Source organism: Acomys minous (assembly GCF_964271855.1).
Source record: "Acomys minous genome assembly, chromosome: 15".
Classification (NCBI taxonomy): Eukaryota; Metazoa; Chordata; class Mammalia; order Rodentia; family Muridae; genus Acomys; species Acomys minous.
In genome coordinates this window covers 74,956,195-74,980,237 of record NC_140497.1, presented here as the reverse complement: position 1 = coordinate 74,980,237, position 24,043 = coordinate 74,956,195, and the positions used below count along the sequence as shown (strand labels likewise).

At 45.3% G+C, this 24,043-nt stretch overlaps 1 protein-coding gene and 1 long non-coding RNA gene across 12 annotated transcripts in view; one reads left to right on the top strand and one right to left on the bottom strand.

Annotated features, from left to right (window-relative positions):
- SEPTIN11 (septin 11) overlaps positions 1 to 24,043 on the bottom strand; it is a 92,427-nt gene that overhangs the window by 63,551 nt on the left and 4,833 nt on the right. The gene's annotated exons all lie outside the window — the stretch shown is intronic.
- On the top strand, positions 14,530 to 17,729 carry LOC311585232. Its single transcript, XR_014775154.1, has 2 exons — positions 14,530 to 16,388; positions 16,976 to 17,729. It is a non-coding gene; the product is annotated as an uncharacterized lncRNA (long non-coding RNA).

The following is a 24,043-nucleotide window of genomic DNA, read 5'->3' as shown; positions in this document are numbered from 1 at the left end:
CGAGAAAAACTTGCCTCCAGACTATCTAGAACGCCTTTCCTTCTACAGTCCCTGAATTTTCAGTGTAAGCAAGTCAGGGGATTTGGCTCAGTTCTGGGTCTGTGGGCCGTAAGCAGGTCATTTATTCTCCTGGGTCTCGGCTTCCTTCTCTGCACAAGAAAAGAACTGGAGGACTGAGTTCTTTAAAAGTCCTTCCTGCCCCAGCACACTATAAAACCCCAGAAAAACAGCAGCCCGAGGGGCGTTCACTTGCCCCTCCCCCACCCCCACAGCAGCTCACACAGGCACTGGCAGAGCGACAATGCGCACCTAACCAGTCAACAGCGCCAGGGCTGAGTGGAAGTAAAAAAAAAAAAAGCCAAGAGAAAGAGGCAGAAGAGAAAGCCAGCGCAGGGACATCCTGGCTGCTTTCATCTGAACACCGGCCCCTGGATAGAAAATTTGCAAACTCCACACCAAAGGGAAGAGGTCCTGACAGGCCACACTTAAATGAGAGGGCAACGTCTGAGTGAGCAAGAACGATGAAAAAGAAAAATGTCCAGGCTCAGAAATAACATTTCTCATACAGAATCTGGGTTTAAATTAACACACACACACACACACACACACACACACACACACACACACACACACACAGGAAGAAGAGGCTTAAAGGGAAAGGAAAGGAAAAAAAAGACAAGGCTGTAGAATAGATGTGATATAAAGGCAGGAGAGAGGCAAATAACAATATAAATAACAAGTGTAATCATTTAATGTATAAGGATATCTGTATGCAAGAAAAATGCCATCAGGAAACCAATCACTTTGTATCCTAACCAAAATAAGTTAAGGAAAGAATGACAAACAGTGGCCCACAACTCTCATCCAAGCAGGACAACCAGCAGTTCAAGGCCACCCTCAGCTACCAGTGAACTGAAGTCCAGAGCGTGCTACATGAGACTCTCTCAAAAATAAATAAAATAAAAATATGGAAAGTCACAACAAAAATTAGAAAAGTCTTGAAATTACTAATAAAACTGATGAATACTCAACAAACTTGGCAATTAAAAAATGAGTGAAGCCGGGCGTGGTGGCGCATGCCTTTCATCTTAGCACCCGGGAGGCAGAGGCAGGTGAATTGCTGTGAGTTCTAGGCCAGCCTGGTCTACAAAGCGGAGTTCAGGACAACTAAGGCTACACAGAGAAACCCTGCCTCAAAACACCCCCACAAAAAAGTGAAAATAGAAAATAATTTTTTTAAAAATTTTTTAAAGAACTGGTGAAAATGGCAGGCAGGAAGCCAGGGCTATCATCTGGGGCTCAAATGATGCTGTAGATGCCACGAAGACGTCTTGACACACAAACAGAAGCATCAGCTCCCCAGAGGGACCACCTTAGTCCAGCCTAAGGTCCTATCTCAAACCAGCAAAGCTCACAAGCTATGAAGAAGCCATAGGCAAATAGTACGCCACTTTGCAAAGGGACTTGGGGATCTTCCCTCTGAGAAGACGCGCTAGGATTTTTATTTTAAAAACATCCAACCATCAATCAGGCACGGTGACACACACCTTTGATCCCAACGCTCAAAAGCTAGACCTGGTGGAGCTCTGTGAGTTCAAAACTACCCTTGGCTCTTCATAGTAAGTTCCAGAACAGCCTGGGCTACATAGTAAAATGTAGTCTTAAAATAGTTAACACCAAACGAGCATGCAACAACCCCTGACCTACATCTGTAGATTTATTTCTTTGTAAACAAAACCTGAGTTTAAAGGCCTGAGGCATTTGTTTGCCGAACAGGCAAGTTGATGGCCCTTCGTGGGCTTTTCTCCTGATGGTACCACACAAGGGCAGCTGAGGAAGACGGGTGGTAATCAGTGGTTCTCGGTGTTCTTAATGCCGAGACCCTTTAATACAATTCCTCCCGTTGTGGAGACCCACAATCATAAAAGTATTTTCGTTGCTATGTCACAACTGTAATTTTGTTATTGTTATGAATTGTAATATAAATACCTGTGCTTTCCAACGGTCTCAGGTGACCCCTGTAAAAGGGGCATTAGATACCTAAAGGGGTCTCGACGCACAGGTTGAGAAGCCCTGGTACAGCTGCACCACTTGGCTTGTCCGAGTAGAATTAGTGTTAATTACTCCTGCTACTGATGACGCCATTTCCATAGAAACCATCTGAAAGGTGTTCAAAGCTGCCCCAAACAGCTAAGACCCTCTTGAAAGACCCTCTAGCTACCTTCCCTGTTCTCTTCCATTCAGCTCAGCCTCTACCCAACGGCTAATTAGGAGTTACATGCTAATTATCTATCTAGTAAAGGTTTTCTCAAATTACAGAGCTTAAGTGCCTGCCCCTGTAGCCTGGCTGGGCTCTGGAGTGTCTTCCTTTCATGTCCTGAGATCCAGGCTCTTCCCTTTCTGGCCTCTTTGACTTGTTTCTAACTTACTAGTTCAGGGCGTCTCCCACACGAGTGAATACTCGGGTCGTAACAGTCGCTGAGACAGACAGTTAAGTACAGTTCAATAAACCGGTGAAAAGTGAACTAGATTCCAAAAGAAGACAGCAAAAGGCCAAGCCAAGGAGAAAAAGATGGCATGCTTTAGGCTTCTATGTGAGACACCAGAGAGAAAAGTAAAGGGATGTGTGGGTAAATATATATTTAGACTTAACAAAGAATGGGTGTCAACAGACAAAGAGAAAACCTAATGGTGGGGGCTTGGGGAGACCATATGGATAGAAACAGGTCATTCACAAAAATAATAAATAAATAAATAAATAAATAAATAAGCAAGCCCAGTCTGACTACTAGAGTGTAGGAATTGGGGATCACATTCTCCAGGGTAAGAGGCATGGGCCACATCTTGCTTAACCTAAAGACTATAAGGGAGAGGGGAAGAGCAAAGCTCTGATGCCACCACACATAGCTCGGCCTTCCATATGACACAGTGCATTCAGGACTCTCCACCTTCCTTTTTAAGCTATATGCATGGTGAATAGCATATGTACGTGTCTACGTAAGTGCATCCACCTTGAGTCTGCATGTACACAGAGGCCGGAGGTCAACACCTGTGTGTTCTTCCATCCCCGGCTGCCATACTTTCCGGAGCTTGTCTACTCCTGTTAAGTTGGTTGGTCAAGGAGCTCAGGATGTCTTCCCGACTTGGCCTCCCGAGGAGTGGGGGTTTGTCTTTTTATAGCAAGGTGCTGGGGATCCGTGCACAGTTTCCCATGCATGGTTCAGTCAGGCAGGTGGGTCACACACAGGCAGTGTCAGTTTAGGGTAACTCTGACTTTGGGGGAGGCTGCCTCAGCAAAGGGGAGGGGTATACCTGGGACCTCACAACAGGACCGTCTTCCTTGCTTGGTCTTCTTTCATTAGACAGTGCATCACTGATTACCTCCAAAGTTGCGCTCATTTTAAAGTGGTTTTCTTTCCCACTCTCGCAAGTGAATATTACCGTATTATGAGACTCATAAAAGCCCTGGCCTATTCCTAATGATGGTGCCACACCTACACAAACTCAAAGATCATAATTAGGAAGCACCTCACTAACCCTTCTTAACATCATGTTCCAGAAAAACATGTAAAATTATGTCAATTTTTAAAATAACCAATGTTTCCTTTTACCAATATACACCCAGACTGCTCTGCATCAAACACGTTATTATGGAAACTAATATCTGGGGTTTTTTTTTCCTTTTCCTTTTTTTTTTTGTTGTGTTTTTTTGTTTTTGTTGTTGTTGTTGTTTTGTTTTGTTTTGTTTTTTTAGACAGGATTTCTCTGTGTAGCCTTGGCTGTCCTGGACTCACTTTGTAGACCAGGCTGGCCTCGAACTCACAGAGATCCGCCTGCCTCTGCCTCCTGAGTGCTGGGATTAAAGGCATGTGCCACCACACCCGGCCTGGAATCTAGTATCTAAACTGAATATGTTAAATAACATGCAAGCTTAAAAACTAGGAAACTCATATTAAAAAAAGGAGGAGAGGAAGAGGAGGAGAGGAAGAGGAAGAGGAAGAAGAAGAGGAAGGAGGAGGAGAGGAAGAGGAAGAGAGGGATAGGAAGAGGAGGGAGAGGAGGAGGGAGGGGTGGAGAAGGAGGAAGCAGTGTGTATAGTGCTGTAGCATTGGCTGGGAGTCAACGAGCGATTAAAAACTCCGTCTCTAGTACCTTTTAGTTGGATGGCTTGGCGGTAAGTCTCTCTAATTGTTGAGCTGGGCTAACAACTGAATGCTGTAAGTTTGCTATTAACTCAACTGAGAGAAAGCGCATCACCAAGCAGTCTTAGCCAGCTGTAAGCAATTCAAAAGGAAACGAGGTTCTCTCTCAACCTTGACAGGCACTGACGTTTCTATATAAGGCACACGTGACACCTAGGCTTGCAAAATGGGAATAGGGTTCTTTCCTTGAAGCCCGTGGTCCATAGTTCTGAGGACCACAGGCATCTGTTAATAGCCACCTCTGACTCTATTATTTCTAGAACTTTCACTGTTTGTGTTGGCAGTTCTCTGGAAGGTAATTAAATGGCAAAAATGAAGATCCCAAAAGCAACCTGCTAATTTCCATGCAAAACAGCATCAGGGTTGGTTGCTGTACATATAATTTCAATTATTAGGAAAAAATAAGCCTAAGGGAAGGCCCTGGATACAGCATCAAAGAGAACTGAGTTGTCATACCATTTGCAGTGGCTGCCCCACCCAGGCAAGGTGGTGTTTTCTGAATCTCAGGAGTAAATTTCACTAAAATGTCACCCAATCGGTGCAGCCTGGGCAACCCAGCCCTGACAAAAGTTATCCTGAGATGACAGAGAGTTGAAGTGAGGCAGGGTTTCTCTGTGTGGCCCTGCCTATGCTGGAACTGCATCTGTAGACCAGGCTGGCCTCGAACTCACAAAGATCCACCTGCCTCTGCTTCCTGAGTGCTGAGATTAAAGGTGTGCACCACCACTGCCTGATGCACAGGCTCCTTTCTCAGTCCTCAGTACTTCCTGCTGAGACCCTGTCTCAGCCTCTGAGCACTGGTGGCCTTGTGAGGATTCCTGGGGGAAACAGCAGATTGTCAAACAAAGTCTTACTTCCAGAACATTCTCCAAGCACGTCATGCCACAGTTAATTCCTCCAAACCTACCATATTTTTCAGACCATAAGACACACTTTGCCCCCCCCCAAAAAGTAGGGAGGGGGGAATTAAGGTGTGCCTTATGGTCTGATTGCTGTTTTTCTTGTTTTACCGCTCTAAAAATTGAGTGTGTCTTATGGTCAGGTGCGTCTTATGGTCAGAAAAGTACGGTAACTCTTCACAAGAAGGGATGTGAGCTTGGAGTGGCAGTTCATTTTGAAGCATTCACCAAGTAATTCCTTTGTGCCAGCCATTCGGCACCGAATTTAAAATCCAGAAGTGAGTAAGACAGGGAAACTACTACAGTATAACAAGATGTCTGCTAATTACAGGCGCCTAAGCTAAACAAGAATTCAGAGTGAACCTGTCTCCGCCTGGGTGAGGGAAAGCTCGGAAGCTAGCCTAGAAGGATGGGAACCCACAGAAGAGGGAAGAAGGTAGAGAAGAGACGAGCGGACAGAAAAGCGTGAGGAGGCGGACACAGGCTGGGCCCAGAGAGCACAGAAGGGCAAGCATGCCGCCCGGGGAGATGAGCCCTTGTGTATCCTGAAGGGCATTTTTGCAGAAATAATTTAAGATGGTTAAAAATAGAATTCTGCCTCTCTGACAACTGGAATTCCTTTGGGGAGTTTTTAGTCCTAACAAAAAGACCCCTTAGTTCTACAGTTTATGTGACAGAATTACAAGGTGGATGGTTTTTTTGTTTGTTTGTTTGTTTGTTTGTTTGTTTAAAGAACTGTGAAAGCTGTTATGGTGGGCTAAGTCTGGAATCTACTTGAGAGCCTGAAGCAAGAGGATTCCAAGGCCAAGAGAAGTCTGGGATGCAACAGTATAATTAGTTCCTGACCTGTCTCAAAACCACCCACCACCACCACAGTCAACACACACACACACACACCACAGCAACAACAACAACAACAATAAAAACCACGCTAGCTAGGCAAGGTGGCTCACACCTGTACTTCCCACACTTGTGAGGCTAAGGCTCAAGGACATTAAGACAGCCTGGGCTACAGTGTGAGTCCCTGCTTTAAAAACTCACACCATTTGAAGCCTTAACTAATCACCAAAGGGCCTAGAAATGTCAGGAGTGGTTCCCTTAATAAGCCCGTGGCTAAAGGCAATAAAACCAACTCCACGTCCAAGGCGCTGACCATGAAGGCCACACTTGTGTTTGTTCAGCTGTGGTGCATTCTGAGCTTACGAGCCACGGACTTCATAGAACATGGCTCCTATCTACTAAATGAGTTTGGGTGGGTCTCTCTGCTCTAATTTCTTGAGGGGGAAAAAATGAACATGCATGCATTTATTAATTCCCTTGAATGCCTAAAGTCAGAGATTTGTTTTGTTTGGTTGGGGGCCTGAAATATGACTCGAAGGTCACACCATCTCATGTTTTCCATAGCTTTCAGTGTTGAGCACTCAAGATGTTGCCCACGCAAATATTCAGCAGAAAAAAAGCTCCTCTCTCTGGGCCAATTCATCCCCAAATGCAACATAAAGGGGAACAGTTACAATAACAAGAGACACTTCTGGGAGCACCAGACCTCAGGGCGGAGTTGTGGCGTCGGTAACTACTAAAGCCACTGTGCTGTTGACCGATGCTGAACATTGCCATTCCGTTTGCCTGAAAAATGAGGCAGAAATCCAGCACCTGACTCTTAATTAGAGTCTTTCCTTCGAGGCCAGGGAGCTGCCTCAGCCAAACATAACTGGAGAGCAGCGGACAGCTCCACACATCCAGAGAGCCTTTGACTCAGCGCCATGTTCCATGCTCCAGAGGAGGCTTCCAGGGGCAGAGGGGTCCAAGGCATTTACAAGCAAGATGTCCTGACACTGCCTATTTCTTTTCACTCATGCTGACATCTGGAGTCTCAAAAAAAAAAACCAAACACTTACCATTTTTGTGGTTACGGCGTGGCTGAATATCAACTATTTCACGAAACTCAATCTTCTACTAGGATGTTTTGCCATTTCTTTTTAAAGTCCTTATTATACAAGGACCAAGCGGGCCTCAATCCTGGTCCAGTCTCTGTAGCCCATGCTTAGGTACTGCCCGTGTTATTACTATTGATGATCTGGTGTTTTGTTTTGTTTTTCATCACAGAAATGTAAGAAAGTGGGCTTTGGGAAGAGTATATCAAAACTCATATAAAGACAACAGAAATTTGGTAAGCGAAGTCAACCTCCTAGGAAAACATCTTAAAAATAACCTTCTAAGCCGGGCATGGTGGTGCATACCTTTAATCCCAGCACTCGGGAGGCAGAGGCAGGTGGATCTCTGTGAGTTCAAGGCCAGCCTGGTCTATAAAGCGAGTCCAGGATGGCCAGGGCTACAAAGAGAGACCCTGTCTCAAAAAACAAAAAACAAAAAACAAAAACAAAAAAACTTTCTAAACAATTGCCTTTCTCATCCATCCTAGACTCTGTTATTGGCATCAACAGTAGTACATGGATAGTACATTTTTCTACAGAAAAACAGAAAATGTTGGCTCCTACTGGAAGGGAAGGGAGAGTGAACAGTTTACAACACAGCTCAACTCCCAGCCTTCAGCATCCTCATGGAAGGGACAGTCCTGGATAAGGTGGCCTCTTACTCCTCTTCTGGCCCCAGCCCTAACAGTTTATTGGAATTTGGCAACGGACTTTCTTTTTTCCTATATCCACTTGCATTTTATATCATCATCTTGCCAGATTCATAAATAATTTATACTCTGTAGGAACAGCCATTAACTGTCATTGGACCTAGCTGGGGCTGCGGGGGAGAGGAGATCCAACCCTTCCCTATATATAGCGCATGCTTCGCAGAATGTGCACTTGCTTACCTCCCACACACCCTAGACTCGCTCTCTGGCTCTCTCAACTGCCACGACACTCAACCATACCTGAACTCTACTCCTCTTCTCCAATTGGATATCGGATTACGGTCCAAGCACTTGTTTCATTTCTATTGAAAACAAACGCACATTAAACAAACACGTGTGTGCATGCTCGCGCACACACAGCAAAAAAGGCTTTAGTTCTTCAAGTTTGTTTTTTTTTTTTTGTACTCTAAAAGGCATCTCAGGGCTGAGGATGTAACTCAGCAGGCCGGATGCCTGCCTAGAGCGGAAGGAGCTCTGGTACAGTGACACCTGCGTCCCTGAAGCCGAAGCACGTGTCAGAGCATGGGAGGCATCCGCAGTCTCCCATCCTTGACTACATAGTGAGTTCAAGATGCTCCTGGGCCACAGGAGACCTTATCTACATAAACAGACAAATAAGGCATGTCAATTTTTTTTTCAAAAATTCATTTATTTATTATTATGCATACAGTACTCTGGCTGCATGTACACCTGCAGGCCAGAAGAGGGCATCAGATCACATTATAGATAGCTATGAGCCACCATGTGCTTGCTGGGAATTGAACTCAGGACCGAAGAACAGCCAGTGCTCTTAACTACTGAGCCATCCTTCTAGCCCAGGATTTTTGTTTTGTTTTTGTTTGTTTTATGAGACAGGGTTTCTCCGTGTCACCTTGGATGTCCTGGACTCACTATGCAGACCAGGCTGGCCTCAACTCACAGTGATCCACCTGCCTCTGCCTCCTGAGTGCTGGGATTAAAGGCGTGCACCACCGCAACTGGCCAAGGAATGTCAATTTTTAATGGTCTCTTTATTTACAAGGAAAACAAATGAGTTTCCTCCAATGGAAATCAGATTTCAAACTACCAGAGTCAGATTACAAATGTGTTTATGTGTCCCACACATTGTTTTCCAAATATGTGGGCTTAACGTTGCCAAAATTTAAGGAAGAATTTTCACTTCAAATCTAGTTGTCTGTTTTGTTTTCCAACACAGAATCTAAGCTTCAGTAGCCCTCACTCGTCTCTTCAGAGCAGTGTATTGTGTGCTTGTGTGGTGACAGAATCTGAGTGTTGTCCTTGCTGGTACTCTTTCTGCCTCCAACAATGGCACTCGCCTGAGTCAATGATGGTGCGAGGCCAGATCTCCCCTCACTGACTCCTTACCATCTTGCATGTGTAGTGGTTGGGGGAGGGGTGCTGCTTGTGTACCATGTGTGCAGGGCCTTGGGAGGGCAGTTATATTCCCCCTGGGACTGGAGTTACAGATGGTTTTGAGACACCATGTGGGTGCTGGGGAATCAAACCCGGGTCCCCTGGGCCAGTGCCCTTGACCACTGAGCCAAGGCTCCAGCCCCTCCTCTATAACTTTAGCATATATGCCATCTGTGATGCAATTCAAAAATTATGTAAATGCACCAGAACCACATGATAAACCATTGAGATGAACTACTTAAAAGAATAAGCAAACATTTCTTATTAATGCTATGGTAATATTAAGTTGAGCATTTTACTAACTGTAATCATGTATAAGCACTAGATTTAGATTATGCAAATGTATCTCCTTTTTAAAGATGTGCTACTGCTGGTTTAAATCAGGACTATTATAAAAGTGTTTGAAAATCTAGAAAATCAACATTAGAAAGTCTACTTGTACTGGCCTTGTGGCCTCTTTGCTGAAAATAGTTGCTGCATTTGTCTCATCAGGCCACAGTCCTGTTAAAAGCCTTAAGGAAAGGCTTTTGAGGAAAGGACAGCATAGCTGATATGAGGAGGCTTCATCCTAAATCTCGGGGCTTAGCTCTACCATGGATTCCAAGGCCTCCTGTCAAATAAGGGTAAGATTTGATTCACGGAGTATAACACATAAAACGGCAGAGATCATGATTAAGAAGGCATATATTAAAATATAGAGCAGGGCTGAGCATTGGTGGTGCATGCCTTTAATCCCAGCACTTAGGAGGCAGAGGCAGGGGGATCACTGTGAGTTTGAGGCCAGCCTGGTCTACAAAGCGAGTCCAGGATAGCCAGGACTACACAGAGAAATCCTGTCTCAAAAAACAAAAAACAAAACAAAACAAACAAACAAACAAAAAGCAGCCTGAGGTGGTCAATGATTTGCCAGGTGTGGTGGCGCACTCCTTTAATCCCAGCACTTGGAAGGCAGAGGCTGGTGGATCTCTGTGAGTTCAAGGCCAGCCTAGTCTACAAAATCGAGTCCAGGACAGCCAGGACTGTTACACAGAGAAACCCTGTCTCGAAAGACCTAAAAAAGAGCAGGCTACCCTTTGAGCCTTAAATGTGCCACAAATACACACACAATGACCAGTGTTAAAACTTAGATCCCATCTTGCTGCTATTGTGACATGGCAGAAACTTTAAGAGACAGATAGAACCTTCAGGGAGGTCTTATGTCAGATCACAACTTGGTCTCACCCAGCAACTCCCCACGATGTGCTCCCTCAGTGCAGACCCCATCAATGCCTCACAGATGGGGACCTCCAGAGCTGAGAACTAAAACTGCTCATTTTTTGTAGGCTGACTGTGACAGCAGTGGAGGGTGACGAGCACAGGGCATTCACTACCCGAGAGTCCACTACGGCCATAAAGCGTGGAACAAGAAATGATGACACAACACAGTCCCATCCTATCTCCCAGGAACATTTCCCAGAGGCAAGAGAACCCAATGTGTGGGGTCTGCAGGAGAGATGGACCTGGAAAAGGACCACATCCTGCTGCAGCTGAAGGAGTGCGGTGGTCCACAAAGAGCTGACAGTTTCACACAGCCCTTCCCCTAATGTAATATCTTCTATCAATAGAACCGCTTAGCCAAGGCCTGGGAGTGTGTCAGATGACACAAGATTCCCCGGCCATCACAAATCCATCTCCCCTAAGTCCTGAGATCGAGGTACAGGCTTCCAAATTTAGCATACCCATATTCTGCATCCTATCGCAAAGAGAAAGCCATTTTTAGCTCTGAAATTCAGCATCAACTGCTCAGCTATAAGCCTTGCTTTACGCTTCAGGGGAAAGACACTTCCAATGTCCTCGAAGCAGGCACTCTGTCCTTCACTGTGTCCACACGGCTCCAAGGCCCTTGCTACAAAGGGTGCCTTTTATTAATGGCACTTGCCACAATTACTCTACCAGTAATAGACATAAATGCTCAACCTCACAGAGACAGTTTCACAAAAGACCCCGTGTTACAGCTCGTCAATGGTAGAAACATGTCTTCCCCTGTCCCCACCAAAGGCTCTGCAATGCTGCAAGTAGGCTGGGGTGTGGTGTCTCTGCCCTCCAGAGGTCACGCCTGTCTAAAGCCTAGGTGACGATGACTGAGCACTGCAACTTTAGGCCAGCAAGTGAGTCACAGAGCAGTGGACCACCCCGGCACAACACCAGGTCAGGCTGCTTCGCTCTGGAGCGAAGTTTTCCAAGGAGTCTTGTCTAAAAATGACCCTCCTCAGCCTTTTTGCTCTTTCCAAAGTTTCCCTGCTTCAGCACTGCTGCCCGTCAATAAATATTGCATATGGATAGCATTTTGTTTCAATGCTTTAAATTATGCATAAGCCCCAACGTTCAATATAAGGACAGGTAAGAGAGGCCTGGCACAAGTGACGGTGCCACTGGGGTTCAGTTTGCTTTTGATTATGATGCGGGTGCTGGTGCTGATGACCATGTTTGGTAGTGGTGGTGGTGATGGACGGTAGTGGTGGAGGAAAAATAGTTCAAGTGCAAAGATGGTCACACGTCGGGCCTGGCGTGGTGGCACACGCCTGTCATCCCAGCACTCGAGAGGCAGGGGCAGGTGGATCACTATGAGTTCCAGGCCAGCCTGGTCTACAGAGTGAGTCTACAGCCAAGGCTACACAGAGAAACCCTGTCTCAAAAACAAATAAAAACAAAACAAAAAAAACAACAACAAAAACAACAAAGATGGTCACACGTCTTTGGGCTCTGTCACAGGATAACCTTCACTATCTATATACTTTTATTGTTACATCACCAAATCCTCTGGAGAGCACCCAGGACGTCTCTTCGATGTCACCCATTTCCCTCTCTCTCCCAGACCGCTAGCTCGGCTCTTTAAGAGATTGGGCAGCGCCTCGGATCATCCCAAACCCTTTGGGGAAGGGAGGTGATCAGACCCACTGGAAAACAGATGACAGGAGACCGCTCAGCGACTAGGAACTACTAGGTAACAGGACAGAAGGTTTTATCACACCATTCTCAACTTTGATTTTTTTTTTTTAATTTTTGTTGTTGTCGTCATGGCAACTCATGCTTGTAATCCTAACACTCGGGTGACAGACACAGGAGGCAGGCTCTGCCAGTGGCCAGCCTGTATATAGCAAGCTCGGGCCGACATGGACTAAGCAGTGAGCCCCTGCTTCAGAGTTTTTCTTAAAAATAAAAAATAAATAAAACATAAAAAGCAGAGAGAAAGATCAGATCATAATTATTTCCATGCTGTACTAACAACGTTGTGTTATACAATAGGGGAGCAAGTAGCCCCACGTGGCTGCTTTAGTGTAAATTAATGAAAACGAAGCTAGATGACAGGGAAGAGATGAATCAGCAACAAGAGCCCTGTTGCTCTTTGTGGAGGACCTGGAGACCGTTCCCAGCACCCACAACCACCGGTAACGGCAGTTTCAGGGGATCCAATGCCGTCTTCTACCCTCCACTGGTACCAAGCATGCACACAATGCATGTATGTACATGCGGGCAAAACTATCAGTTGTAAATTTTATTATACGCATCTAATAATAATTTTATTTTTTTTAAGACTTATTTATTTTTTGGTGTTTTTTTTTTTTGTTTTGGTTTTTGGTTTTTCGAGACAGGGTTTCTCTGTGTAGCCTTGGCTATCCTGGACTCACTTTGTAGACCAGGCTGGCCTTGAACTCACAGCGATCCGCCTGCCTCTGCTCCCGAGTGCTGGGATTAAGAGCGCCACCACGCCCAGCCGACTTATTTATTTTTTTTATTTATTGCATATGAGTGCTTTATCTGCAGAAGAGGGTATCAGATTACATTATAGATGGTTGTGAGCCACCATGTGGTTGCTGGGAATTGAACTCAGGACCTCTGGAAGAGCAGGCGGTGCTCTTAACCATGGAGCCACCTCTCTAGCCCTAATAATAATTTTAACATTACCTAAATTGAATTTTCAGCTCTGCAGCTATATACCAGACCTATTTTAAGGTACAATAGCCATCCATACATGACTAGTGACTGTCATATTTGACTGCAGTAGAATACTTCCATTGTCACTAAAAATCCTATCTGCCGGAAGTATTCTGTACTTGAGGCTGATATCAGTAACCACCACAATTAGAAGGGGGCTGAACCAATACTGAGGACTTGGCCTTTGTTCGCTGCTGGCTACCGTGAGCAGATCTCAGTCCCGATGCATCACGTAGCAGCTGCAGGCACCAGGCTGAGAATAACAGCTAATGGCCCCACTCACAAAGCTGTTGTTAAGGAAAACATTTACCTACTGAACCCTAAGCACAGGAGAAATCTGTGGAGTTACACAACTTCAATTAGGAAAGCGCTAGGATGTGTACAATGAGTCTAGTGGCAAGGCCCAACCCCCACCCCGCCCCCACCCCCCCACCCCAGTGCAAGGTACCGTAAACATTCTCTGAGTACATGTACAGACAAAAAGGAAGGTCAAAGCGGCTCCAGCTCAGAAGTGAGGGTGTCACACATTTCAACTTCCAATTTTCTCCATCTACCGTCTTTATTTTAGAAAATAACTTCCTACTTGTCTTTTTTTTTTTTTTTTTTTTTTTTAAGCTCAGGCTGGCCTCAAACTCACTACATACCTGAGGATAACCTTGAACCCCTGACGCTCCTGTCCTCCTGCCCTCCTTTTCCCGGTGCCTGGACCTTTCCATACTCCAGGATCCTACTTGTTTGCACTGGTGCCTGTTGAGTTTGTTGTGTAGTGTACGCATACTGTGCACATACATATGTTTTACACAAGGGCATTTTCATACAAGCATGCACTATATATACATGGAGCTACTTGCTTTTTTAACACCTAATTTTCTTATGGCTACAGTGGTTCAAGCTGAGTACAACTATCCATACAGAGGAGCAGATTTCCGTTCCCAGCACCTACATAGGATGGTTGAAAGAGCCCCTAATTCCAGCTGCAGGGGATCTGAGGTCTTCTTCTGAGAACCTACACATATCTACATGCATGCGCACATACACACACACACAGTAAATAATTTTTTTTAACAGATTAAGAAGTAAATAACGGAAGACTAGCTTGGGCTGATATTCAGGAAATCAAAGTATTTGAATGAATGCAAAAGCACAAGAAGATTGTCAGCTCAGACTGTGGTCCTAGCCTTTCACCTACACATGATGATGAAACAGCTTCCCCTTCCCAGACAAGGCAGACCACAGAGCATCTCAAAGAAAGAACTGACGGGACTTAGCTAAGCATGGTCCTGGAAGCCTGTTGTTCCAGCACTTGCAGGTAGCGGAGCACATGAAGACAGGAGAGTCAGGAGTTCAAGACCAGCCTGGCCTACATGACACTCTATCTCAAAAACAAAACAAAACAAAACAAAATAAAAATAACACCCTTTAAAGTTGCCTTTACAGGATGAGGGCTTTTTTTTTTTTTTTTTTTTTTAATCTATACTCTCAGTCCCTCTGTTCTGGGCTATTATAAAAGAAGTCTATCAAATAGGATCTTCTTATATCTAAATCTCATATCAAAGAAATGCAGCAACAATAAAACAAAAAGCCTGATTATTGCATTAGGACATAATAATCTAAGTGCATCTGATCCCAGGGCAGACCATTCAAAAGCAAGCATTTTCCCCTTTGACGCATTTGAGGGGAACGGTGCACAGTGCAGGCCAGAACAGCAGACAGGGCAGAAGCTGAAAAGGATAGTTACTTAAGTACAAGTTCCCTTGTCCAAAGCTGTGAGGATCAGGACTTGGACAATTTATCTCAAAAGGTACTTAAAGACTGAGATATTACAAAAAAATAGTCACAGCCGAAATATTTCATTTTACCTCAAAACATCTAAACATGCATTCATTTGTGGGGTTTTGTTTGTTTGTTTGTTTTGACAAAGGGCAAAGGGCCAAGGCTTTTTTTTTTTTTTTTAGTCACAGGAATCTGAAAAAATTTGCCCAGGTTACACTTGCAATACAGACACACACATCTTTTGTGATTTCATTTATTTTGCTTTTTAGAAAAAGGTATTTTAAGCTGGGTACAGTGGCGCATGCCTGTAATCCCCAGGACCTGGAAGCAGAGAGGGAGGGGATCTCTGTGAGTTCTAAGCCAGCCTGGTGGTCTACAAAGCAAGTCCAGGCCAGCTGGGGGTGGGGTGGGGGGAGTATTCTATTTGGTGGCTCATTTTTTTATTGGCAGCACTAGGGAGGCAAAAGCAGGTGAATCTCTGTGAGTTCAAGGCCAACCTGGTCTACATTGTCAGTTCCAAGACAGTCAGGGCTACGTAGAGAGGTCCTGTCTCCAAGTGCATATGTGTGTGTGTGTGTGTGTGTGTGTGTGTGTGTGTGTGTGTGTAGATGATTGATTAATAGATAGACAGACAGACAGACAGACGGATGGACAGACAGCATGCGCACAAGTGCTATTAACCACTAAGCCACCTCTCTAGCTCCTAGCTCTACATAAACCCGATCTTTTGCTCTCTTTTTATAAATACTTTGCCTATATTAAACTCACAAGTTTTATTTTAGCAAAATCCTTACCCTTACCAAATCTTTCCAACACGTCTAATTTAAGAGCAAGTCGATTCGCACTTATATTTCATAGATTTACTGAACATGAAACTAAGCCATGCATGTACGGTGGCTTGTACACGTCAAAAGCAGACAACTGTGAAGACAGAGCCACACACCTGTTGCCTCAGCTACACAACTGTCACTGTCACTAGTGTGCTGGTCAAAACCAGTTGGTGTGTGGTGGGCGGGCTGCCAGAGCATCCTGCGGAAAGGACGGACAGTGCAGAACAGAGTCAGAAAATGTCCCCTCCAGATTCTGAGACACTCAACTCCTCGCCCCTGCCTTAAAGCTAAAGCATGCTCATACAAAAGGGCGGCCCAAGAGAAAAAGAAGCTGGTGGTTAGCTGTCAAGCACTTCAAATTCCTAGTAAAATAGGGGAAATAAAATAAGCCCCCCTTTCTGATTATAGGAGCCCAGTTCCTACATTTATCCAAGAGAAAGACAAGAACTGGACGGCGGTGACCACAGTAGAAGGCCCTCCCAGTCACAGAGGCTGGGCATGCGTTGTGAGTCTCAGCCGTCTCTTGCCACAACCGGCCAGAACTCAGGAGGATCTCAGACCCCATACTGGTTGAGGAAGCCTGTGAGAACCAGTTAAGACAGGAGGGAGATAACTCAGCCAGTCCCGAAGCCAAAGACAGATCGTGGATCTGGTAAGGACGTAGCAGGAGAGCGAGAAGGAATCCGACTTGGGCTTCTTTCTTTCTTTCTGCCTGGTGCCAGCTGGAGTACAGTGCTTGTTGACTCAAAGAACAGGAAACAGGAAAAAGCCAGTGAAGAATAAGAACAGCTCCTGAGAAGGAGCGAGCAGGGTGTCCAGCGTGGATGAGCAAGGGACTCCCGAGGCCCCGCCACTGGTCGGCGGCTGCTGAAGAAGCCGAGCCACCGTCTAGCTGCGCGTGCTCCAGTAAAATAGCTTCGTCACACCCACGCTCACGCAGGCAACCTTAACTAAACTCAGGGGGGATTTTTTTTTTTAAAAGACATGAAAGTAGGAGGGAGACTTGGTGAAAAAAAGTAGGGGGAGTCCACAGGGAGTAAGTAGGAGGGAATAAGACACAGTAAGGAGAAGGGGGCGAATGAATGTGATCAAAATACAGATGTATGAAATTACCAATTTTTTAAAAGAGGGAGATCTGCCAACTCCCCCCCCCCCATGAACCCCACTGTAGAATGTCAAAGGGCCACTATCCCCCACTTTGGTTGGGATATAAAACCCGGCTTACTGTTCACTGCTCAGTCACAAGGGAGTGATCTATTTCAACCACTGGAAGGTTCAGAAAACATGGCAGAAACGGGGATGGACCGACTAAGAGCCAGAAGCCGGGAGGTGCTGTGGACCGCAGTCCTGCAAGCATGCATGGCCATCGCAAGGAAGACCTCACAGCAGCTGTGACCACCCCGTCACAGACTGCATACAATGGGGTTCCCCCCCACCCCCGCCCCAGAACCTCTGTCGTGTAAGGAGGAAGGGCTCAGGAGGCGGTACCTCTGTGGAGTTATACCAGTTCATTGTTGATGGGAGAGGGAGGGAATTTCCTTCAATAATGTAGACACGGGTAAGGTGCCCAGGCTGCTGTTAATAAATCTTTATCCACGTCTCTATGCTCAATTTTAATGAAAGCCATTGAGTCACCAGACACAAAAACAAAAAATAGAATTTGTTGTCCAATACAAAGTGGCCAGTCCTAAAACTATATGCACACAAACAACAAAAATGGACCTAGCGGGTCGTCGTCATTTTATTTTTGTGCATATGTAAATACATGTGTGTAACAATACTAACCGGGGAAGAGGAGGCTATCAAGTTGTGGGAAGGCATTTGGAAGGAGATGGATGAAAGGAGGGGAAAGTGATGTAATCGTTTTTTAATTAACAGTGATATAAAAATAAAATTTTTTTAAGACTGAAAAAGAACTTTTGAAAAAGTAAAAAAAAAAAAAAAGACATGAAAGTGGAAGAGAGTAGGTGAGATGAAAAATGGGATTGCCACGTGGCTGGAGGAGGGCAGAAGGGCACATACATGCGTGAAAATGTCACAATTCAGCACATCACTATGTATAATTAACATATGCTAAATAAAACATCTTAAAAACCCAGATTAGTCGTCACAGATCCTCAACCATACAGCCTAAAAACCAGCTTTAAGCTGCAGCTCCTCCAGATAGCAAACTAATTACTCATTTCAATGCCTGTAACCTCAATTGTCTGCCTTAAAACCATAAAAAGACCTAAGAATTTTAGTTTCACGGTGAGGCAAATCTGACTACCAACAATTACAAAACTCCCTTAGAGGGCTCAAAGATGAATATATGTTTCAACTACAAACTATGCAAACAGCATCCCTCAGGGAGGGCTAACTAAGAGGTTGGTGTGAGGCGGGGAGAGACTGAAAACAAGGCAGTGTATAACTAACAGATTAAGCAAGCTCATCCAAGGTGCTGGCTAGTCGCAGACGGCTGGAGCACTTGGTTTATGACCTTTCTAAGAATCTCTCCGGGATTTCAAAAACAGCCTCTGGCCGAGTAAAGAGATCATTTGAGCAATTACCCTAAAAACTCTTGGGCAAACAAACTAATCCAGAGCCTCAAAACTGCCCAGTATTGAGGCCTGCCCCACAGCGAGGAATTCGGGACTGGTACTTGTGCACCTGGTTAAAAAGCTCATGACTGAGAGGTCGCAGGCCTTCGGGGCGCGCCTGCTACTGCTGCTTTGCTCAATGGACAGTATCAAACAACTGCCTTGCAAATGTTTCCGTCCAGACCCACAGATCAGTGCTGTTCTCGGTCAAAGCAAGCTGGTCAGAGCATCTTCTGTAAACATGGAGACTTGTGATTCTTGGACGTGCTGAGAGTTAAGCATTTGTTGAGAGCTCAGCCTAGAGTGAGACATCTCTGTGACCCACTTCAAATCCTGGGAAGGATGGAAGAAGGTGTGGCAGAAAGATGGAAAGAAAGAGAGTGCTGGAGATGAGAAATTCTGAAAGACTGTTTTCTAAACCAGCCCCGGCTGCTGCATCTATGAGCTCACAGGATAAGAGGCCCTGCTGCAAGTCGCACAGAGAAAGCCCATGGATCGGATCTTTGAGCTGGGTTTTAGTCAGAGAGCTGGCAATCTGAGTGGACTGGATTAGAGTCGAAAGATCTGTTTGCCTCCCATCTCGCCGTTAGCAAGCAATTATACAGAGGAAGACAAAGGCGCTCAATCATTCTAAATTCGACTAGTAAAAAAAAAAAAAAAAGTGATGTCCCTGAAATAGGTAAATCCAGGTTTGGTTTTGGGGTTTTTGTTTTTGTTTGTTTGTTTTTTCAAAACAAGGTTTCTCTGTGTAGCCTTGGATGTCCTAGACTCACTTTATAGACCAGGCTGACCTCGAACTCACAGCGATCTGCCTGCCTCTGCCTCCCGAAGGCTGGGATTAAAGGTGTGCACCACCATGCCCGCCGGTAAATCCAGTTTTAAATGAATGTTATCCATTCAAAAGTAAGCACATGAGAGTTCCATTCCAAAGATCTACCCATGGAAATTACAGGAGTTTCCGTCTACACTCACTTCATTTCAGACTCTACTTTTTCTAAGTTTGACATCCGGCTCTGTTGCTTTTTACCATTCACACCAATATTTGATGACCCTTGTTATTTATTTACAGATTTATTTGTTTATGTGGTTTTGGAGGGATGGTCTCATTCTGTAGCTCAGGCTGGCCTCTAACTCACAACAATCCCCCTGCCTCATTCTCCACAGAGCTAGGAATACATGTACACTACCATGCCCAACTATTTGCTAGTATCTTTAAAAAGACAAAGGAATCTAAGAGTATGCACAGACACTGTGACATATTCCTGAGAACTGTAAGTGAGATGCCAAAGTGTTGCAGTCAGCCACTATTGTGGAAATTCAAAGAAAGAAACTGGCCAAAGCTTCACAATGATGCTTTGGAGCAAGAATGTTTAATACTCTGGGCTGGAGAGATGGCTCAGTGGTTAAGAGCTCTGTCTGCTCTTCCAAAGGACCCAGGTTCAATTCCCAGCACCCACAGGGCAGCTCACAACTGTCTGTAATTCCAGTTCCAATGGCTCTGACACCCTCACGCTAAAATAAAATTAAATAAATTATTTTTTAAAATGTTTAATACTCAAGTCAAAGGTGTGATAACTAGAAACTGAGGCCTACACACTTCCAGGCCTCAGTTCTCTCTGGAGTGAGTGGGGCAGCAGTCTAAGTCTGAAGCCAGCCTTCAGCACAAAGCTGTTAATACATCAGCATTTACTGGCCCCCCACCCCCAACTTTGTTTCATAGTATCACTGTATCCAAGTATCAACTGTTTCACCTGTAAGTCTGTTGCTACTCTACAAAGGAAACAAGTAGCCGGCCTAAGGTCACAGGGTTTGGTGAGCCCTGCTGCAGCATCCTGGCTTCAGAGGCTGCGTTCTTCCCCAAACTGCTCGGATGGAGGGGGCGGGAGGGGGGGCTCACCCCTCTCCGCAGAGGGAGAAGCAAGGGGAGGAAGTGGGACATCTGCATTTAGGACAGACCAGCTGGGAAAGGCCAGCTTGGGAAGCTTCCCAAGGGAAGAAATTCTGTCGAGCAGCTGGAAATCCTAACGGTCCCACAGACATTTCCCATAGAGTAAAGCCCCACGCTGGGGCCCGCCAGCAAGGAGTACACTAGGTCTTTCAGAAGGTCGCCACATCACTTGGTGATGATACCACTGGAAGCTCATCATGAGAGGACAACAGGGGTGGTCACACGCTGTGCCCTCACCTCACTCTTTCTTTAGCTCTCTTTACTACTCTGCTATCATATCACCTCGGCCAGCTGCAACCAGAACAGGCCTAAGAACGTGAGGAAAATCACTACAGACCAATCATTAAAGCAAATATAAAGGGCCCTGGATTTCAATCCAAGAGTCTTGAATGAGGAATGAACCTTTGCTGAGTAAATCAATCCTACCCCACACACAATAATAATATTAATATTAATATTATTATTATTAATAATAATAATAATGACGACCCTTGGCTTCATAGAGGAATCAGAAGATGCAATGGTATAGGACAGTATGGTCAATTCGTCATTGGAAATACTAGCTGCCTCTCCCTGGAGGATTGACCTCCCATCCCATGGCTTTCCAGCTTGGCCAAGTAACTTACAGGGCTCCCCTTTACCAGAAGCTTACCCGTCCATATTCCGATGAGTTTGCGGAGGACCCTTTTCTTTAGCCAATAAAACTCATGGGGAAGTGATCAGCAAATCAGCTCTGGATCCAGCATGTCTTTCTCTTTGGCCACCAGAAACAAAAGTCTCGGCCGGGTGCTGGGATCAACGTAAAACAGGCCAGTCCTCACAGACAGACCAGATAAGAACCTTCAATGAGAAGTAACTTTTCGCTGTGTAAGCTACCAAATCTCGGGGTCAATTTACTACCTCAACACACTTCAACCTAATGGACACAGATGGCAGGCCAGTGCGCATGTTGATCTTAAAAGCTTTGGTTCCTCTTATGGCTCGAATGTCGCCCACAGGATTACGTATTTGAACACCTGTTCTCTCAAGGATAGAGAATTGGCAGCACCTGGTCTGGAACTGGTAGCATTCTTTTGGGAGGCGGGGCAAGCTTTGGGAGGCGGGGCAAGCTGTGAGAGGTGGGGCAAGTGTTGGGAGGTGGAGCAAGCTTTGGGAGGCGGGGCAAGCTTTGAGAGGCGGGGCCTAACTGGAGGAAGCAGCCTTGAGGGCTATCTACTCCCAGGCTCAGAATCTGAGTCCTGGTCCTCCGAGATGCGATGTGAACAAGATGTCATGGAGCTGGCCACCACCATTCCTTCTGCAACAGGATGGTCTCTATGTCTCCTCAGATCTTTAGCAAGAAGAAATCCTTCCTACCTTACGTTACTTTTTGTCCATGGCAATAGGAAAAGCAACTGTCACCGTTCTAATGCTTCACCCACCAATGGGCCGACTCCAACTAGGTGAGTGATAAGCTCGCATCTCACTTTCCTGCGTCCATTACTTCTCACCTGCGTATCGCACACATACTCTGTGTACTGTATGTTGTGAGACTAGAGGCATAATTGTCGCAACAGAAATTTGAATAGAATAAACAAGTTGCTACCAGGCATGGTGACACATACCTGTAATGCCAGTACAAGGAGGGAGAAGCAGAAGGACCAGGAATTTCGAGAACATGCTAGGCCACTTAGCAGTTACATTGGTAGTTCATATAGTAAGACCCTGCTCAAAAAAAAAAAATCCTCATGCACAAAGACTTTCTTTTTCTTTTCTTTTTTTATTAATTTATTCTTGTTACATCTCAATGGTTATCCCATCCCTTGTATCCTCCCATTCTTCCCTCCCTCCCATTTTCCCCTTATTCCCCTCCTCTATGACTGTTCCTGAGGGGGATTACCTCCCCCTGTATATGCTCATAGGGTATCAAGTCTCTTCTTGGTAACCTGCTGTCCTTCCTCTGAGTGCCACCAGGCCTCCCCCTCCAGGAGACATGGTCAAATATGAGGCACCAGATTATGTGAGAAAGTCATATCCATGGCTCTTTTTTTTTTTTTAAGTTTCAAAATTAGGTCGAAATAAATTCAGTGGACACTCTTAATGAGATTCACATACGTATATGGCACAAAAGCACAAAAAGGAGATGAGTGGAAACTCTGGTCTTTAATACATCTTATGATTCTTATAGGACCCAGGGGGCTCTGAATTCCCTTTCCTGATAATCCAGTCCTCCTCTCAGGGCTCACCAGGAAAGGCGTCTCCTCTCCTAGTGCGTCCTCGTGTCTCCTCTGCAGGCCTTAAACCTGAAGAATTCATAGTCTACACACTTTCCATGTCTTCCCTCAGACAAGGTGTGAATAGGATACAAGGTATTTAGTGAGTAACAACAGCGAAGACTTGGCTATATAAAAAGTCTGCGCGAGGGGCTGGAGCGATGGCTCAGAGGTTGAGAGCACTGGTTGTTCTTGCAAAGGTCCTAAGTTCAATTCCCAGCGACCACATGGTGGCTCACAGCCATCTATAATGAGATCTGGTGCTCTTTTCTGGTGGCCAGGTATACAGGCAGAACACTATGTAATAAATAAATAAATAAGTAAATAAATAAATACTTTTTAAATGTCTGCATGATTTGTACCTCTTGCCTCAAGTTGATCCACTTCCCTCCACCAGCCCTGAATGCTAACAGGCTGGCTTCAGCCACCTGGACCAATACCTCAATGAAGGACACAAATCTGGGGAGCATGTGTGGAAGCTCACCGTCACCACCTCTGCACCCACACACAGACAGTGATTGAGCAACACACGTTAAAATAACATATTACAGAAAAGAATGGCTGTTTTCAATTTCTAAGAAAATTACAAATTCTTCCAAGTGATGCTACTTATCAAAAGAAAGAACGTAAATTTCATATTAATTAATTTCCTTTTGCACAACAGAAAAAAAAAGAAAGTTTTATCTGTTTTGAACAGAAGTCCAACTTGTAGGGTCCAGAGAGTTACCTCCTTGGAGGATGACTCCTTCCGGCTTCTCCAGCCTGCTCCCTCTCTCAACACCACCACTTCCCATCCCACAGAGGCACAGTTCCACAGGTGGACAGTGTCTGCACAGCTGTGTCACTGGACTTGAGGGCGTGCTCTCATTCACTGGCACTGACACGAAAAAACGAGTTAGGGTTTGACTTTAGTCACATCAGGGAACACACTCCTGATTTCTAACTCAGGCAACGCAAATTTTATTTCTGATCACCCGGCAAATTCTTTTTAGAATCCTGCCTGTATCACCTACACCCATGGACCGATCTTTACATTCAACAGAAGCTGCACTAATGGACAGTCAGCAGGGCTGAGTGGGTTTGGGGGAGGTGTTGCTTAGTTGGAAGAGAGTTTTCTGTCAGTCTAGATTTAAAAGATGTGAGGGAGGGGATCAGTCATAGTATAAAGTAGGTCCCCTTGGGAAAAAGGATAGAAGCCGTAGATTCTCTGAGTCTTAAATAATGGTTCAGTGTTGCTGACCCCAAGGACACCAGGCATAGCCAAGGCCTCACAAGACAAATCCCAGTGAAGGAGAAGCAGCCTCCTTCCTTGCCCCAACCAAATTAAGATCCCATAAAGAGAAAACACAGGAGCTCCCTCCCAGCGGTAGCCTGGACGGGCGGAAACACTTAGTGCTCTGGCAATCAATCAAAGCCGGCTTTCCAAACTGTGGCAATGTAGAGTCTCACCAGCATTCATCCCTTTGTCCCCATGCCCAACACTAAAGTGTCTGGATGGCCCGGCAGGGCCAGCCAGGCAGTTTGGTTT